Consider the following 17,855-nt stretch of genomic DNA (forward strand, 5'->3'; position numbering starts at 1 on the left):
AACATAAAATATATAACTGTAAAGAAAAGAATTTTTTCCTTCTTTCTCCCCTTCACCTAAGCTGATAATATTTAAAAATCAGAAGCATTGGTTTATAAAATAATGCATAAAAATAATATCACACTACTTAAAGCAATTGAAAGTGGAAAGTCAAGTCACTCAGTCGTGTCCGACTCTTTGCGCCCCCATGGACTGTAGCCTACCAGGTTCCTTCATCCAAGGGATTTTCCAGGTAAGAATACTGGAGTGAGTTGCCATTTCCTTCTCCAGGAGATCTTCTCAACCCAGGGATTGAACCTGGGTCTCCCACATTGTAGCAGACACTTTACTGTCTGAGCCACCAGGGAAGTCTGGTGGCTTAAAACAATTGGTCATTAATAATTTGTACAATATTAGTGAATTAAAGCTATAACAATCCAGAGATTAGCTTTCCAGAGCTCTCAGGATCCAGGAACAATTCTCTTTCTAATAGTAGCAATATAAACCACAACAAAGCAAAAAGCCTCTATGGTGATAAAGAAATAACTAGGATCAGTGAACAAAGAGCCAAAAAAAAAAGCCCAACCTTTCTTTTATCTGTTCAAATGGTGATGTAAAAAGTATTGCAATATCTTGCAATGGCTGAGCAGTGCCTCAGCTTTTTTCACATGGTTCACGTCAGCAATGATACATAAGGCACCTGAAGGCCCATTGGGGTGCTTAGCACCTCATTAAGTGTCAAGCATTATCCTAAGAGTTGTCTGGAAATTAACTCACTTGATCTTCTTGACATCCTAAGATTTTTATGAACTTTTTTCATAGGGAATAAGGGAAGTTATATCATTTTTCCAAGATTACAAAAGTAGTTAATGATGGAGTTAGATTTCAAAACCACGTCTAGATCACTCCAAAGATCAACCACAATGTTGAAACAATTTGGTGAGGTAATAATAATTATTTATTAGCTATGTCATAGAAGAGAAAGTACCTTGGCTGAGCTAATCAACAGTCTGCCTGAATCTCACAGCTTTAGTCTCTTAGAATAAAAAAATGTAGTTATCATGATGTGGAGTGAAACAGGAGAAGAAAATGATTAGAAAATAGTACCAATATTATGCTTATTTTGTCCATGAACACTGGATGGCTACTGTAGATTAAAACCCACTGTGACTCTTCTGTATAAAGTTGAATACATGGTCCCCAATCACAATGAATATTTGTAAACTATGATGCCTTTGAAGATACACAAACCACTGTTGTCTAACTATTTGAGATTTGATTCATTTTACCAGTCTAGTGTAATTACAAAATAAGACAGAAGAGAGGAAAGTAGAGAAACCTATGCAATGTCAAGTACAAATACAGTGCTTCAGAAGACATTCCAGAATTCACTATCACACAAATATTTTTGTACTCATTATATGTCAACATTCCATTAAGCTGTAGGCATAATTCTCTCAAATAATAAAGGAAAGAAGCCTTGCAAATTATGCTAACCTTAGAAGAAGAAAAAGGCATTCACATACAGGAAGACTTGAGTAACATGTTGATGGAGCAATGCAATAATGTCTAATTTTCCCTGTATTATATCAGAGTCACTGAGTACCGAGTACTGTTGTCTAATTCTATGATAGATGTCAAGTTATACAAAGGTATAGTGTAACACTATGTATTCTGTTTTAGTCTGCTTGAGTTGCTGTAGCAAAAGACCATATTCTAGATAGCTTAAAAATTAATCATTTCTCATAGTTCAAGAGGCAGTGACATCCAGACTTGAGATGACACAGGTTCAATGTCTGGTGAAAGACTGCTCCCTGGTTTATAAATGACCATCTTTTCACTGTGTTCTCACCAGACAGAAGAGGTGAGGAATCTCTCCGGGGTCTCTTTTTATAAGGGAATTAATCTCATTCAAGAGACGTCTGCCCTATGACCTAATCATTTCCCATAAGCCCGCCCTCACTGGGGATTAGGCTTCAACACATGAATTTTGGGGGAACCTAAAAGTCTGTCACATGTTCTATCCACCAAATTAGACTATGTAATTCTTTTTTGTTTTAAGTAGTCTTTTGTCAAATGATCCAAGAAGTGTCTATCTCTACTACAATATTCACCCAAAAGATTAATAATTGTGGAATAGTCATTGTAGTCAAAGAAGCGGTAGTGACAATTACTATTATTTTTTGAAGTATTCACTCTGTTCAGAGAACTGTATCAAATACTTTGCACCTGTGTACACTTACAGAATAAACTTTGTAAATTTTAACCAATCTCTAAGCATGGTCTATGTTCTGAAAAATGCTAGATGGATAAAACCTGGTCTGTTTTGGAGATGAGTGCTACATTCTGGCTGGAACTTAGTGAGTTAACCCCAAGCCATCTGGAACATTCAGCTGTTCAGAATAACTCATTTCCAGGGAGTTCTGTATAGCCGATGACTTATTGGATGAGTTTTCACATAATGTGAATAGAAATGTGAATATCTGTAACATTTAAACACTCAAAATTTCCATAAATGAAAGAAAGTTCAGTGTAAGATTTATCATGACTCAGTTTTTTCTCCCTTCTCAGAATGGTACTTGCATATTTTGGGGAGCTTTTGAATAGGTACCGCTGCAAAATGCAGTAGGTGACAGTTAAACATACGCTTCAGCATTTGCAGAGGATGAATCATGCTCTTTCTCAGTCATTTGGCTTTTCAAGATCTCTATTAAAGAAGAGATGCAAAAACTCTCTCATGACTCTTTTATCTGTCATCAAACTTGTGGCTTTTAGAACACACTGGTTTTGAGTAGCTTTTCATGAAGCACCTTGAAACAGCTTGCCATGGAAATGGAAAAAGGAAGGCAGATGCCTGGAAAAGAAAATTTTTCTTTTCGTTAACATATCACAGAATAGGCCCTGTGCCCAAACTTGAGAATTCAGAATTCTCATTACATCAAAAGAAGTTTTCTTTTTTTTTCATAAAACTGTGGATTAGTCCTTAGATTTGAATAAAAATTTCACTCTTGTTCTTGCTATTTCTAATTTTTTGCACCTTTGTTTTGTAGGCATTCTTTTTTTTTTTTTGGTTAAATCTTATATCTCTTTTCACAGTGAATAATGTCTCTCAGGATGTTTCCAGAAAGGTTAGACCTAATGGGTTCCTAAGAAAACACATGCAATGGTAACTTTCTTATCAGAGGTAAAGTGGTAGAAGACAGAGTTAGGCCTGTCTTTCATCAAGGTAATATTTATAGCTAAGCAAATCAACATTTCAGCTCTGCAAATCCTAAATTTGTTGCCAGACAGTATCTGGAGATTGTTTTGTATGTTTTGATTAAATACAGATTCCTTGAACTTTTTTCGAACAAAACCAGAACCCTGTGTTAGTTCTTATTCTTTGTTTTTCCTAGTTAAATCTTGTGATAAATGAGATGTTTAATTAATGACTCATTGCATGGAGTCTGAAGAGTCTCTTTCTTCATAATAATAGTCACCTAAATTAGCTTTTTTTGCAATTTGTAGTTGGACACACAGTAATGATATTTGAAATTCTAGATTATTAGAAAATAGATTTGAATGCATATAATTTTTATAATTGATTGATAAATGTCATAAAAAGTTTCTTGATAGAAACAAAGATAGGAAAATAAGCAGTCAGTCTTTTTTAAGTCTTTAAATTGTTTCCAAAATCATGCTTTTCTGCGTGTACACTGGAAAGCATATTCTTTGTATGATGAACTAAGATTGAGTTCAACCCATATTCCAAGCACTATGATAGATGCTAGCAAGAGCAAACACAGATTGTTAAAGTCACTCATTACTGAAAATGTGAGCCCGCTCATACTTATAAGCCATCGTGACCTGAAGGAATACATAATCTAAAAATCACACACAAAGTGAGAACAAGAGGTCGTGGGAGTGGACAGTTAATTGGAGACAGAATTATAGTTGACCATGAAGAAAATGCTTAATTTTATCCATCATTTTGGAAAATTTTGTCTGAAAAAATTTGAATTTTTAAAAGATAATCATGACAGCAGTGTAGGGAAGGAATAGGGTGGAGAAGAAAAGCCAGATTTGATGTTAGCTTCTTAAGAGATGGAAGACTAGAAGGTATAGTGTGTGGGAGCAATGACAAGCCTCAAAATAGGGCAGTGGATATGAAAATGAAATAAGGGCTGACTAGGGGTATGAATTTGGAGAAGGCAATGGCACCCCACTCCAGTACTCTTGCCTGGAAAATCCCATGGACGGAGGAGCCTGGTGGGCTACAGTCCATGGGGTCGCTAGGAGTCTGACACGACTGAGCGACTTCACTTTCACTTTTCTCTTTCATGCACTGGAGAAGGAAATGGCAACCCACTCCAGTGTTCTTGCCTGGAGAATCCCAGGGGAGCCTAGTGGGCTGCCATCTACGGGGTCACACAGAGTCGGACATGACTGAAGTGACTTAGCATAGCATAGGAGTATGAATTAAAAGGATGTAGATTGATTGAACGTGCTTAGAAGGAGATAACAGAGGTAAAGTATTAAATGTACATAATTTCCAGGTTATAGCTTGGGTACTAAGTAAGTGGCAATGCCAGTTATTAAAACATTGATTATAAGTAAAGGAAAACATTTGGATGAATGGGATAAGATTGCTCAGGACTTGAGTTTTAGAGATAAATGGGTATATAAATGCTGACCTAGATTTCAGGCTGTAAGTTGAAATGGAAAATATACCATTGTTGCTCTTGTCCCCTTGGATTTTGCATAAAGTCATTCCAATTAAGCTACAATACTATTAATTATGCCATATTTGGATCCCTGGTCAAATCGCTTAGCACTTAGGAGAGAATGTTTATAGGGAGACAAATCATGGAGGAATCTGTCTATTTGGACTACTTATTTTTCTTGATCACTGTGGATTTAAATATGTGAACGATTTAGAAGCACATAGTTTAAAGGGAAATGACTTCTAATGTGGTCTTGGTTGTTTGAAACAAAAATATTTGTATCTTATCTTACTTGACATAATATTACCACAAGCCAAAACACATTTATTCCAAGAATTGTGGAATTGGTATGCCTGGTACAGTCTGTTACAAAACTCTGGAGTTAGGCTTTACAAATTTAACCATACTTGGTTTTAAAATGAAATGTTTATCGGGAAATTATGATGGTTAAGAGCAATTTTTATCTCAGATCTCATTCTTAGTTGCTATATAACCTTTGTAAATTTAATGAAATTTTTGGATTTTAATCTCATTATATGCAAAATCAAGTTGGTAATAGTATCTAACTCATGATGGTGTGTAAGAGATGGATTATGAAACAGGCTAAGCACAGTCCCTCCCATATTAATAGGCATCAAAAATGTTATCTGTCATTAATACACAACTTCAATAATAAAGTAAAAATAATAAGAAATACTGTAAGAGTAAAGGTTAAGATGAAAACATATAAAGAACAACTGAAATATGGTTACTAATGGAGAGTAAATGTCTTAAAGTCAGAAACTGACTTATATTTGTTTGTTTGTTTGTTATCTGAGCACATAGTAACATTCTAAGAAAAGATTAAAAACTGTATCTAAAACATAGGAAGCTTAAAATTTACTTAAATTTTAAAATAATACAAAAGTATACAACAGTATGTTTGGGCATCAATAAAAGAAGAAGAAATTCAAGAAGAAAAGAAGACAAATATAAGAAAATAAAAATAAGTAAGCTTAAGCCAATAGCGTCACAGAGAATTGGACACAACTGAAGCAACTTAGCACAGCACGGCACTCATGCACACAAAAGCTTAAGAAAAATTGTGATGCTAAAGATACTAGACTAAGAAAACCAAATTTAAAACATGAGTTAAAAATAAATAAAAGACATATTTCAATAAACTGTACAAAATTTCAAAATACAAGTAAAATAAACATGCTAATTATGGAGATTTTCAACAAAATCTAACAAATGTTCATAATAAAAATATCAACAAATGAAGAATAAAAATGAGTTTCCTCATTTCAATAAAGGGCATCTACTCAAAACTCATAGCCGGTTTTATGTTTAATGGTAAAAGACTGAATGTTTTCTCTCAAAGATAAGAAATAAGACCCATTTGCTTTTACCACTTCCTTTCAAAATTATACCAGTAGTCTTAGTCAGAGAAGTTAGGTAAGAAAAAGAAATGAAAGACCTCTAGATGGGAAAATAAGGAGGAAATTTTTTCTACTTGCAGAATAAACATAATTTTATAGACAGAAAATCCCAAGGAATTCATATACATATACATACATGTATATGTGCAAGCATCACAAAATTATTAAAGCTAATAAAATAGTTGTGCAAAGCTAAAGGTGTGTAACCAATAAATTATAATCAATTTCTATGCACTAGAAATGGACAGTTGGAAAATAAAATTTAAAAAAGTAATTTGTAAATGCTTGAAAAGGAATATATTTAACAAAGAAATACAAGACTTGTATATCTCAAGAAAGTAATAAAACAGTCCAAACATGGGAGATAGTATTTGAAAGTCATAAATCTGACATAAGTATCAAAACAATAAACACATTAAAAGAAGCTTAATATCATTAGTCAAAAGGGAACTGCATATCAAAACCACAATGCAATGCCACTTCATAGTTAATAAAATGGCTGTAATCAGAATAACAGAAAACAGGAATTGTTAGTGAGGATGTAGAGAAATGGGAATCCTCATATGCTGTTGATGGGAGTATAAAATGCTGCATCTGCTTAAGAAAAGAGTTTGGCAGTTTCTTAAAAAGTTAAACATAGACTTACTGTATGGTCTAGAAATTCTACTCCTAGTATACACTCAAGAAAATTGAAAACATATGTTCATAGAAAAACTTGTACACGAGTATTCATAGCAGTGTAATACATTATAGGCAAAGAGTAGAAAACAACAGAAATGTCTATGAACTGATAAACAAATAAACAAAACATTGCCTATCTACATGGTAGAATATTATTCAGTCATAAGAAGGAATGAAGTACTGATAATGCAACAACATGAATGAACCTTGAAAACACTGTGCAAAGTCAAAGAAGCCAGACACAAAAGGCCCCATATATATGATATGTACAATTGATAAATACATTTGTAGAATTGATAAATACAATTTTAGAATTGATAAATACATAGAGATAGAAAGCAGGTTAGAGGCTGTGATGGTTAATTATAAGTGTCAACTTGACTGGGCCAAAGGTTAGTAGTTATCTCTGAAAGATAACTACTTGTTAGTAGTTATCTCTGAAAGTGTCTGTGAGCATTTAAATCATTAAATTTAAATGAGTACATTGATCTCATCAATGCTAATGGGTATCATCCAATCTGTTGAGGGCTTGAATAGAACAAAAATTTCTATTTTTTGGAGGAAAGGTGGATTTTCTCTCTGCTTGAGCTGAGACATCCATATTCTCCTACCATCATATATCAGCACTCCTTGCTCTTGGCTAATCACGTTCAGAATAGAACTTATACCATCAGCCCTCCAGTTTTCAAACATCAGATTTGAACCAGAACAATACCACCAGCTTTCTCTTGGACCCTCACCTTGTATATGGCAGATTTGGGACTTACTGGTCTCCATGATCACTTGAACAAACCTATCATAATAAATTTATTTCTATATATCTATCTATATCGAGAAGACTCTTGAGAGCCCCTTGGACTGCAAGGAGATCCAACTAGTCCATCCTAAAGGAAATCAGTCCTGGGTGTTCACTGGAAGGACTGATGTTGAAGCTGAAACTCCAATATTTTGGCCACGTGATGTGAAGAGCTGACTCATTTGAAAAGACCCTGATGTTGGGAAAGATTGAAGGCAGGAGGAGAAGGGGACAACAAAGGATGAGATGGTTGGATGGCATCACTGACTCAACGGACATGAGTTTGGGTAAACTCCGGGAGTCGGTGATGGACAGGGAGGCCTGGCGTGCTGTGGTTCATGGGGTCACAAAGAGTCAGACATGACTGAGTGGCTGAACTGGACTGAACTGAACTAATTTATATCTTATTGGTTCTGTTCATCTGGAGAACATGACTAATGCAGTAATTGATAGGAATTGGTGGGAAGGTGAGTGCTAATAGGTATAAGGCTTCTTTTAGAGGTGATAAAAATGTTCTGGAATTAGTCAGGATACACAGCCTTGTAAAATCCACTGAACATTATACTTAAAATGTGGGATTTTATGGCATATGAATTTATCTCAATAATTTTTTTAAAAATATGTATTAAGTAAAGATCTTAAAGTAGGAGGTGTGGCCAAGATGGTGTAGTAGAAAGATCCTGGGCTCTCTTTCTTCAATGGGTACACCAAAACTACAATAATTTACAGAGCGTCTATTTATGAGACTGACCTACAGACAAACAGAAAATACTTTCCACAATTAAAGATATAAAGAAGAAACCACAGGGAGATGGGAAGGAAGGCAGAGATGTAATACAGTCAGGACTTGCATTCCCAGGTAGGTGATCCAGAAACTAGGAGAATAAACATAATTTCAGAGGTTCTCCCCAAAGAATGATGGGTACAGGTCTCATATAAGGCTCCCCAACCCAGGAGTCCTGCATCAAGGAGACAAGAAGTCCCCAGAACATCTGGTTTTGAAGGCCAACAGAGCTTGCATACAGGAGACCCATAGGAGCACAGGAAACAGATACTTCACTCTTAAAGGGCACATGCAAAATCTCACAAGTTCTGAGTCCCAGCACAAAGACAGTGATTTGAAAGAAGTCTGGGTCAGACACAATTGCTGATCTCTTCAAGAGAGGCAGAAGGCAATTGGAACTCTGACTGGGCACATAGATACTAGTGGCAGCCATTTGGGGGAGCTCTTTCTACCATGAGGACAATCATGTCAGCAAGCACAATTTTGGAGTCTCCCCTCTAAACCCCTCACCCACCTGCAAGTCAGCACTGGTCCTGGAACCCCAAGAGCTGAGCAGCCAGCTGCATCAGAATCAGGCCCACCAACCATTAGGGTGGCACCAGCCCTGGGATCTCCAAGGCTGCAGCCAGCCATTCCAGAGCCTGACCCAATGCACCAGCAGACCCGCAGCAATCCCACGAAGCAGGACCTGGCAGCCGACTGGTGCAGCTGCCAGTCTCACATGCCAGCACTCTCACAGCAGTCAGTCCAAACACAACAGCAGAGTCCACTCAGCCCATGTAAGGGCTACCCTTGACCATGTGGTTCTGATGACCAGATTATTTAAGAAAAATGACAAAGAAACACAGCTGAAGAATACAATAACTGAAATAACAAATACACTAGAAGGAATCAATAGTAGAGTAGATGATACAGAGGAATGATATAGAGGATCAGTGATCTGAGTAGTGGTAATATGCCAAGCCTAAGAGAAAAAAAAAATAATTTTAAAAACTGAGAATAGTTTAGGACACCTCTGGGACAACACCAAGTGAACGAATATTCACACTTATAGAGGAAGAGAGAAAAGGGAGAAGAGAGAAGAAGAAAAGAGGAAGGGGAAGAAAATTTATTCAATGAAATAGTACCTGAAAATGTCCCTAAAATGTGAAAGTATAGATGCTAGGAGTATACAGAGTCAAAAACAAAATGAACCCTAAGAGAAGTCAACACCAAGACACGCTAATATGAAATGACGAAAATTAACTAGAGAATCTTAAAAGCAACAAGAGGAAAGCAAGTAGTCACGTAAGAGGGAACCCCAGTAAGACCATCAACTGACTTTTCAGCAGAAACACTGCAGGTCAAAAGGGAATGGCACAACATATTCAAAATAATAAAAGAAAACGACAGCAACAACAACTACATCCACAAACACTCAGTATCCATCTTACATTAGGTCTTTAATCCAGTTTTAGCTTAGTTTTGTGTATGTCAGAAATCATTCTTTTACATGTCCAGTACCATTTATTGAAGAGACTGTCTTTTCTCCATAGTACAGTCTTGCTTCCTTTATTGTAGATTAGTTGAACATAGGTGTATGAGTTTATTTCTGAGTTTTCTATCCTGTTCCATTTTTGAAGACTGTAGCTTTGTAGTACAGTCTGAAGTCAGGGTGCTTGATTCCTTCAGCTGCATTTTTCCTTTTCAAGATTGCTTTGTCTATTTGGGGTCCTTTGTGTCTCTATACAAATTTAAATTTTTTTTGGTCTAGTTCTGTGCAAAATCCCTTTGGTAACTTGATTAAGACTGCACTGAATCTGTAGATTGTTTTGCATAGTATAGTCTTTTTGATTATACTGATTCTTCCAATCCAATAAAAGAATATGGTATATCTATCTGTTGTTTCCTCTTTGATTTCTTTCATGAGCATCTAATGGTTTTCAGGGTATAGGTATTTTGCCTCCTTAGGTAAGTCCCTTCTTAGGTGTTTTATTCTTTTCAATGTGATGATAAGTAGCATTTTTCTTTTAATTTTTATGTTTTATCTTTTAATGTCAGTGTATAGAAATGCAACATATTTCTATGAATTAATTTTGGATCCTTCAAAATTTCCAAATTCATTGATAAGCCCTAGTAGTTTTCTGGTAGCCTCTTTAGGATTTTCTTTCTATATAAATACTATCATTTCACCTTCAAACAATGACAGTTTTACTTCTTCATTTAAAGTTGGAGTCTTTTTATTACTGTTTATTCTCTGATTGCTGTGGCTAGGGCTTCCAAAACTATGTTGAATACAAGTGGCAAAAGTAGACATCATTGTCTTGTTCCTAATAGAAGAAGTGCTTTCATTTTTTACTGTTGAATATGATGCTGGCTGTAGGATGGTCATTCTGTTCAGTTCAGTTGCTCAGTCATGTCTGACTTTCTGCAACCCCATGGACTGCAGCATGCCAGGCTTTCCTGAGCTTCACCAACTCCCAGAGCTTGATCAAACTCATATTCATTGAGTCAGTGATGCCATCCAACCATCTCATCCTCTGTCTTCCCCTTCTCCTCCTGCCTTCAATCTCTTCCATCATCAAAGTCTTTATAATTAGTTGGTTCTTCACAACAGGTGGCCATTGGAGCTTTAGCTTCAGCATCAGTCTTTCCAATGAATGTTCAGGATTGATTTTCTTTAGGACTGATTGGTTTGATCTCCTTGCTGTCCAAGGGACTCTCAAGAGTCTCTTCCAACACCAGTTTGAAAGCATCAATTCTTTGGTGCTCAACTATCTTTATGGTCCAACTCTTACATCCATATATGACTAATGGAAAAAAAAAACATAGCTATGACTATATGGATCATTGTCTGCAAAGTAATGTCTCTGCTTTTTAATATGCTGTCTAGGATTTTCATAGCTTTTTTCCAAGGAGAAAGCATCTTTTAATTTCATGGCTGCAGTCACCACCCACAGTGATTTTGGAGCCCAAGAAAATAAACTCTTCCAATGTTTCCATTATTTCCCCATTTTATTGCCATGAAGTGATGGGACCAGATGCCATGACTTTTTAAAAGTTGAGTTTTAAGCCAGCTTCAACACTCTCCTCTTTTACCTTCATCAAGAGCCTCTTTAGTTCCTTCTTGCTTTCTGCCATAAGGATGATGTCATCTGTATATATGAGGTCATCGATATTTCTCCCAGCAATCTTGATTCCAGCTGTGCTTCATCCAGCCCAGCATTTTTCATGATGTACTCTGCACATAAGTTAAATAAGCAGGGTGACAATATACTGCCTTGATGTACTCCTTTCCTGATTTGGAACCAGTCTGTTGTTCCATGTCCAGTTCTAACTGTTGCTTCCTGACCTGCATACAGATTTCTCAGGAGGCAGGTCAGGTGGTCTGGTATTCCCATCTCTTGAAGAATTTTCCAGTTTGTTTTGATCCAGATAGTCAAAGGCTTTTTGCATAGTCAATAAAGCAGAAGTAGATGTTTATCTGGCACTCTCTTGCTTTTCCAATGATCCAGTGGATGTTGACAATTTGCTCTGGTTCTTCTGCCTTTTCTAAATCCAGCTTGAACATCTGGAAGTTCTTGGTTCATGTACTGTTGAAGCCTGGCTTAGAAAATTTTGAGCATTATTTTGCTAGCGCGAGATGAGGGCAAGTGTGCAGTAGTTTGAACACTCTTTGGCATTGCCTTTCTTTGGGATTGAAATGAAAACTGACCTTTTTGTGTCCTGTGGCCACTGCTGAGTTTTCCAAATTTGCTGGCATATTGACTGCAGCATTTTCACAGCATCGTCATTTAGGATTTGAAATAGCTCAACTGGAATTCCATCACCTCCAGTAGCTTTGTTTGTAGTGATGCTTCCTAAGGCCCACTTGACTTCCCATTCCAGGATGTCTGGTCTAGGTGAGTGATCACACCATTGAGGTTATCTGGGTTGTGAAGATCTTCTTTATATAGTTCTTCTGTGTATTCACACACACATATATATACACACATAATATAGATAATACAAATATATTATATAATAAGTAATATTTCACAGCCATGAAAAGAATGAAATAATGCCATTTGCAGCAACATGGTTTATCACACTAAGTGAAGTAAGTCTGAAAGAGAAAGATGAACATCGTATGATATCTTTCATATGAGAACTCTAAAAAAAGACAGATGATCTTATTTATAAAGCAGAAACAGAAGCACAGATTTACAAAACTATCTTCTGGTTACCAAAAGGGAAAGGAAGGGTGGGAGGGACAAATTGGGGGTTTGGGATTGACATATACACACTACTTTATTTAAAATAGATAACTAACTTGTACATACTTGATAACACAGGAAACTGTGTCCAATTTTCTGTAATAACCTAACTGGGAAAATAATTTTAAAAGAATAAATATATGTGTATATATATATATGCATATATATATATATATAACTGAATCACTTTGCTATACACCTGAAATTAACACTGCATTGTAAATTAACTATAAAAATTAGTGAACAATTTAAAGTAACAATAAAATCATTTTCCTATAATCAACAATTTTTTCCCGCCACCATCACCAACAACAAAAATACTCTACCCCAGAATGCTATCACTCATCTTTGAAGGAAAGACCAAGAGTTTTAGAGACACGCAAAAGCTAGAAATGTTCAGCATCACTATAGGCTTTATCAGAAATGTTAAAGGAACATCTCTAAGTGAAAAATTAAAGACCACTGTCAGAAATACAAAAATTACAAAAGAAAAAGCGTCTTGGTTTCGACCAATGCACAGTAAATGTAATAGGTCAACCACCTTTAACAACAGTAAGAAGGTTAGAAGAAAAGTAGTAAAGTCATTTATATTTATAATAAGTAATCGAGGGATACACAAATCAAAAAAGTTATTGTAATGTCAAAAACATTAAATCTTACATGGAGTGAAAGTGCAGGGTCTTTAGAATCCATTCAAACTAAAAAACATCATTGGTTAAAATAATCACATATATATTTATTATATTTATATACAGTTATATGAGTCACATTGTAATCACAAGCCAAAAACCTAAAATAGATACACAAATACAAAAAGAGAAAGGAATCCAAACACAGTATCAAATATAGTCATCAAATCTCAAAGAAAAGGAATGGAAAGCAGAAAGAGACACAAAAACTGCAAAACAATCCCAAAACAGTTAACAAAGTGGCAATAAGCACATACTTATCAATAATTACTTTAAATTTAAAAGGACTAAATGCTTCAACCAAAAGATATAGAGTAGCTGAATGGATACAAAAACAAGGCAGTATATATACTGCCTACAAGAGACGTGTTTCAGATCTGAATACATACACAGACTGAAAGTAAGGGGATGGAAAAATGTATTCCATGCAAAAGGCAATTAAAAAAAAAAACTGGGGATAGCAATACTTACATCAGACATAAGAGACTTTGAAATGAAGACTGCAGCAAGTTGTAAGTAAGGATGTTGCATAATGATAGATGAATTCAGGAAGAAGATATAGACATTATACCTATGTATGCATCTGAGGTAAGAGCATCTGAATATACAAAGCAAAATTAACAAATGCAAAGGAAAAAACTGAAAATAATAGTCACAGTAGGGGAAATTAACACCCCACTTACATCAATAAACTGGTCATTCAGATATAGAATGTCAGTAGGGAAATATAGCTTGAAGGACACATTAGACCGTATAAACTTAATGGAACATTTCATCCAAAAGCAGCAGAATACACATTCTTTTCAAGTGCACATGAAGCATTCTTCAGTATAGATCACTTGTTAAGCCATAAAAAAAAAAAAAACTCAGTAAATTTAAGAAGACTGAAATTGTACAAAGCACCTTTTCTGACCACAACACTGTATGTGTGTGCTCAGTTGCTTCAGTTGTATCTGACTCTTTGTGATGCTATGGACTATAGCCCTCCAGGCTTTGGGGGATTCTTCAGGCAAGAATGCTGGAGCATGTTGCTCTGCCCTCCCCTAGGGGATCTTCCAAACCCAGGGATCAAACCCACATATCCTTCATCACCTGAATTTCAGGTAGATTCTTTACCCACATAGCTACCTTGAAAGCCTGAGCACAACACTATGAGACTGTAAATCAACTACAAGTAAAATTGCAAAAAAGATAAACATGTAGAGGATGGTTCACAGTCAATGGTTCACTCACTAAAAAAATCACAGAGAAATTTTTACAAATGCTTACAGACAAATGAATATGGAAACACAATGATAAAAAATCTATGGGATGCAGCAAAAGCAGTTTTAAGAGGAAATTAAATAGTAATAAAAGCAAACCTCAGGAAAGAAGAAAAATTTCAAAGAAACAACCTAACTTTATACCTAAGTGAAGTAGAAAAGCAAGAACAAAGAAATCCAAATTTAGCAGAGAAAAGAAATTATGAAGATCAGAGCAGAAATAGGTCAAATAGAAAAAAATCAATGATGTTAAAAGTTGGTTTGTGAAAAGATTTTAAAAAATGATAAACTTTTAGCCAGACTCATCAAGAAAGAGGGCCAAATAAATAAAATCAGAAATAAAAAAGAAGTGACAAGTGACACCACAAAAATATAAAGAATAATGAGAGATTACTATGAATGATAAAAAGAACAAAGTAAAACAAATGGATAAATTTTTAGAAATGTACTATCTCTCAAGATTCAATCAACAAGAAGTAGAAACTATGAACAGACAAATTACCAGTAATAACATTGGATCAATAATAAAAACTGATCCAAAATAAATTCCATCCAAAATCCAGGACTGGTGGTTTCACAGGTTAATTCTACCAAACAGTTAAAGAAGAATTTACACCCATCAGACTATTACACCTATTCAGACCTTTCCAAAAAAATGAGGATAACTCTTCTGAACTCATTCCATGAAGCCAGCATCGCCCTAACACCAAAACTAGACCAAGACACCACATACACAAAAACAAAAATTACAGGCCAATGTCACTGGTGAACACATTTTTAACAAAATATTAGCAAATTGAATTTAAGGATTGAAAAGATTATATACCATGATCAAGTAGAACTTATCCCAAGGATGCAAGGGTGATTCAATTTTTGTGTCTCAATCCATGTGAAACACCATAACATATAACACCAAAACACAATAACAAATTGAAGAAGAAAAATCACATGATCATCTCAATAGATGCAGAAAAGCTTTTGATAACATTTAATATTTATTTATGATTAAAAAATACTATCCAGAAAGTGGGTATAAAGGGAACATACCAAAACATAATGAAAGTCATATATGACAAACCTACAGTGAAAATCATATTCAACTATGAAAAGCTGGAAGCATTTCCTGTAAGAACAGGAATAAGACAGGGGTGCCCCCCTCACTACTTTTATTAAACATAGTATTTGAAGTCCTAGCCATATCAATAACATAAGAAAAAGAAATAAAAAGAAGGAAATATACTTCATTGCAGATTACATGATATTGTTTACAAAAAATCCTAGAGATGCCACCAAGAAACTCTTAGAATTCATTAAGTAAAAGTTGGAGGATATGAATTAGTATACACAGTTCTATACACTAACAACAAACTAAGAGAACAATCTCATTTACAATGGCATCAAAAAGAATAATATGTCTAGGAATAAATCTAACCAAGGATGTAAAAGAACTATTTTCAGAAAGCTGTAAGACATTGACAGTAGAAACTGAACATGCCACACACAAGTGGAAATGAATACTCCACTCACAGAGCAGAAGAATTAGCATTGTTACAGTGATTCCCCGAGACAATCTACAGATTCAATGGTATCAAAATATCGGTGTCACTTTTCACAGAACTAGCACAAATAATTCTAAAATCTGTAAGGACCGTCAATAGCCAAAACAATCTAGAGCAAGAACAAAGCTGAAGGTACCATGCTTCCTGATTTCAAACTAAACCATGAAACTACTGTAATCAAAGCAGTATCGTACTGGCACAAAAATGACATAGAGACCAAGGGAGCAGAATAAAGAGCCCGGAAATGAATCCACACCCATACGGACAATGCATATTCAACAGAGGACACAAAAATATAAAATGGGGAAAAGAGAGTCTTTTTAAGAAATTATACTGGGAAAACTGTATTTCTTCATGCAAAAGGATCACACTGGACAACTTCCTCATACCATATACAGAAATAAATTGAAAATGGAGTTAAGACCTAAATATAAGACCTGAAACCATAAATCTCCTATTAGAAAATAGTCAGTATGCTCTTTGACATGGGTTTTAGCAATACTTTTTTTGCTATTATATTTTCAGGCATGGGAAAGAAAAGCAAAAGTAAACAGATGAGACTACACCAAACTAAAAAACTGCTGCACAATGAAGGAAACTATCAGTAAAACAATAAGGCAGCCTATTGAATGGGAAAAATATTTGCAAATAATTTATGCAACAAGGGGTTAATATCCAAAATACACAAAGAACTCATACAACTCAACATAAAAAAAAATTAAAAAAAAACCTGATTGAAAATTGACAGAAGACCTGAATGGACATTTTCTTCTCAAGAAGGCATACAGATGGCCAACAGACACATGGAAAGATGCTCAGCATCACTAACTTTCAGTGAAATGCAAATCAAAATCACCATGAATATTCCCTCACATGTGTGAGAGTGGCTATTATCAAAAAGATATCAAGTAAGTGTTGCCAAGGATGTGGAGAATGGGAATGCTCATACACCGTTGGTGGGGATGTAAACTGGTACAGTCACTCAGAAACAGAACGAAAGTTCCTTAGAAAATTAAAAGCAGAACTAACATATGATCTAGTGATTACACTTTTGAGTATTTAGGGGAAATAAAAACACTAATTTGAAAAAAGTATGTGCACCCAATGGTTATTGCAGCATTATTCATGATAGCTAAGATGTGGAAGCAACCTACATGAGTGGATAAAGAAGCTGTGTAGTGTGTATATATATATACACACACACACACACAATGGAATATTACCCAGACAGGAAAAGAATGAAATCTTGCCATTTGCAACAAAACAGATAGACCTATAAGTTATTATACTAACTGAAAAATATAAGAGAAAGACAAATACAGTATGATTTCTGAAATGAATGAAAAACGAAAGAAATGAAACAAAGCAGAAACAGACTCACAGACACAGAAAACAAACTGGTAGTTGCCAGAGGGGAAAAGTCTTGAAGTCTGAGTGAAACAGGTATTGAATAAACAGGTTGTACACCTGAAACTAAAGCAATATTATGTCAATTATACTTCAATTAAAAAAAAAAAGAAAATGTAAAATATCATTTGCCCCCAGACCTGGATTTTGCATCAAAGTAATTAGACTTCAGCACACCTCACTTTCATGTGCCCTCTCAGGCCCTATGAAGGGATGCTGTTCAAGGAGTTACCAATTTTTGTAAAGTTTATAAATGCAAGAAATTTAGTTGCGATTGGTTAAGAATGGCTCCTTTCCACTACAGTTCCCTCTTCAACTCCTTTCCTTTGTGTTGGGTGG

This window comes from Bubalus kerabau, chromosome 14, assembly GCF_029407905.1.
Source record: "Bubalus kerabau isolate K-KA32 ecotype Philippines breed swamp buffalo chromosome 14, PCC_UOA_SB_1v2, whole genome shotgun sequence".
NCBI lineage: Eukaryota > Metazoa > Chordata > Mammalia > Artiodactyla > Bovidae > Bubalus > Bubalus kerabau.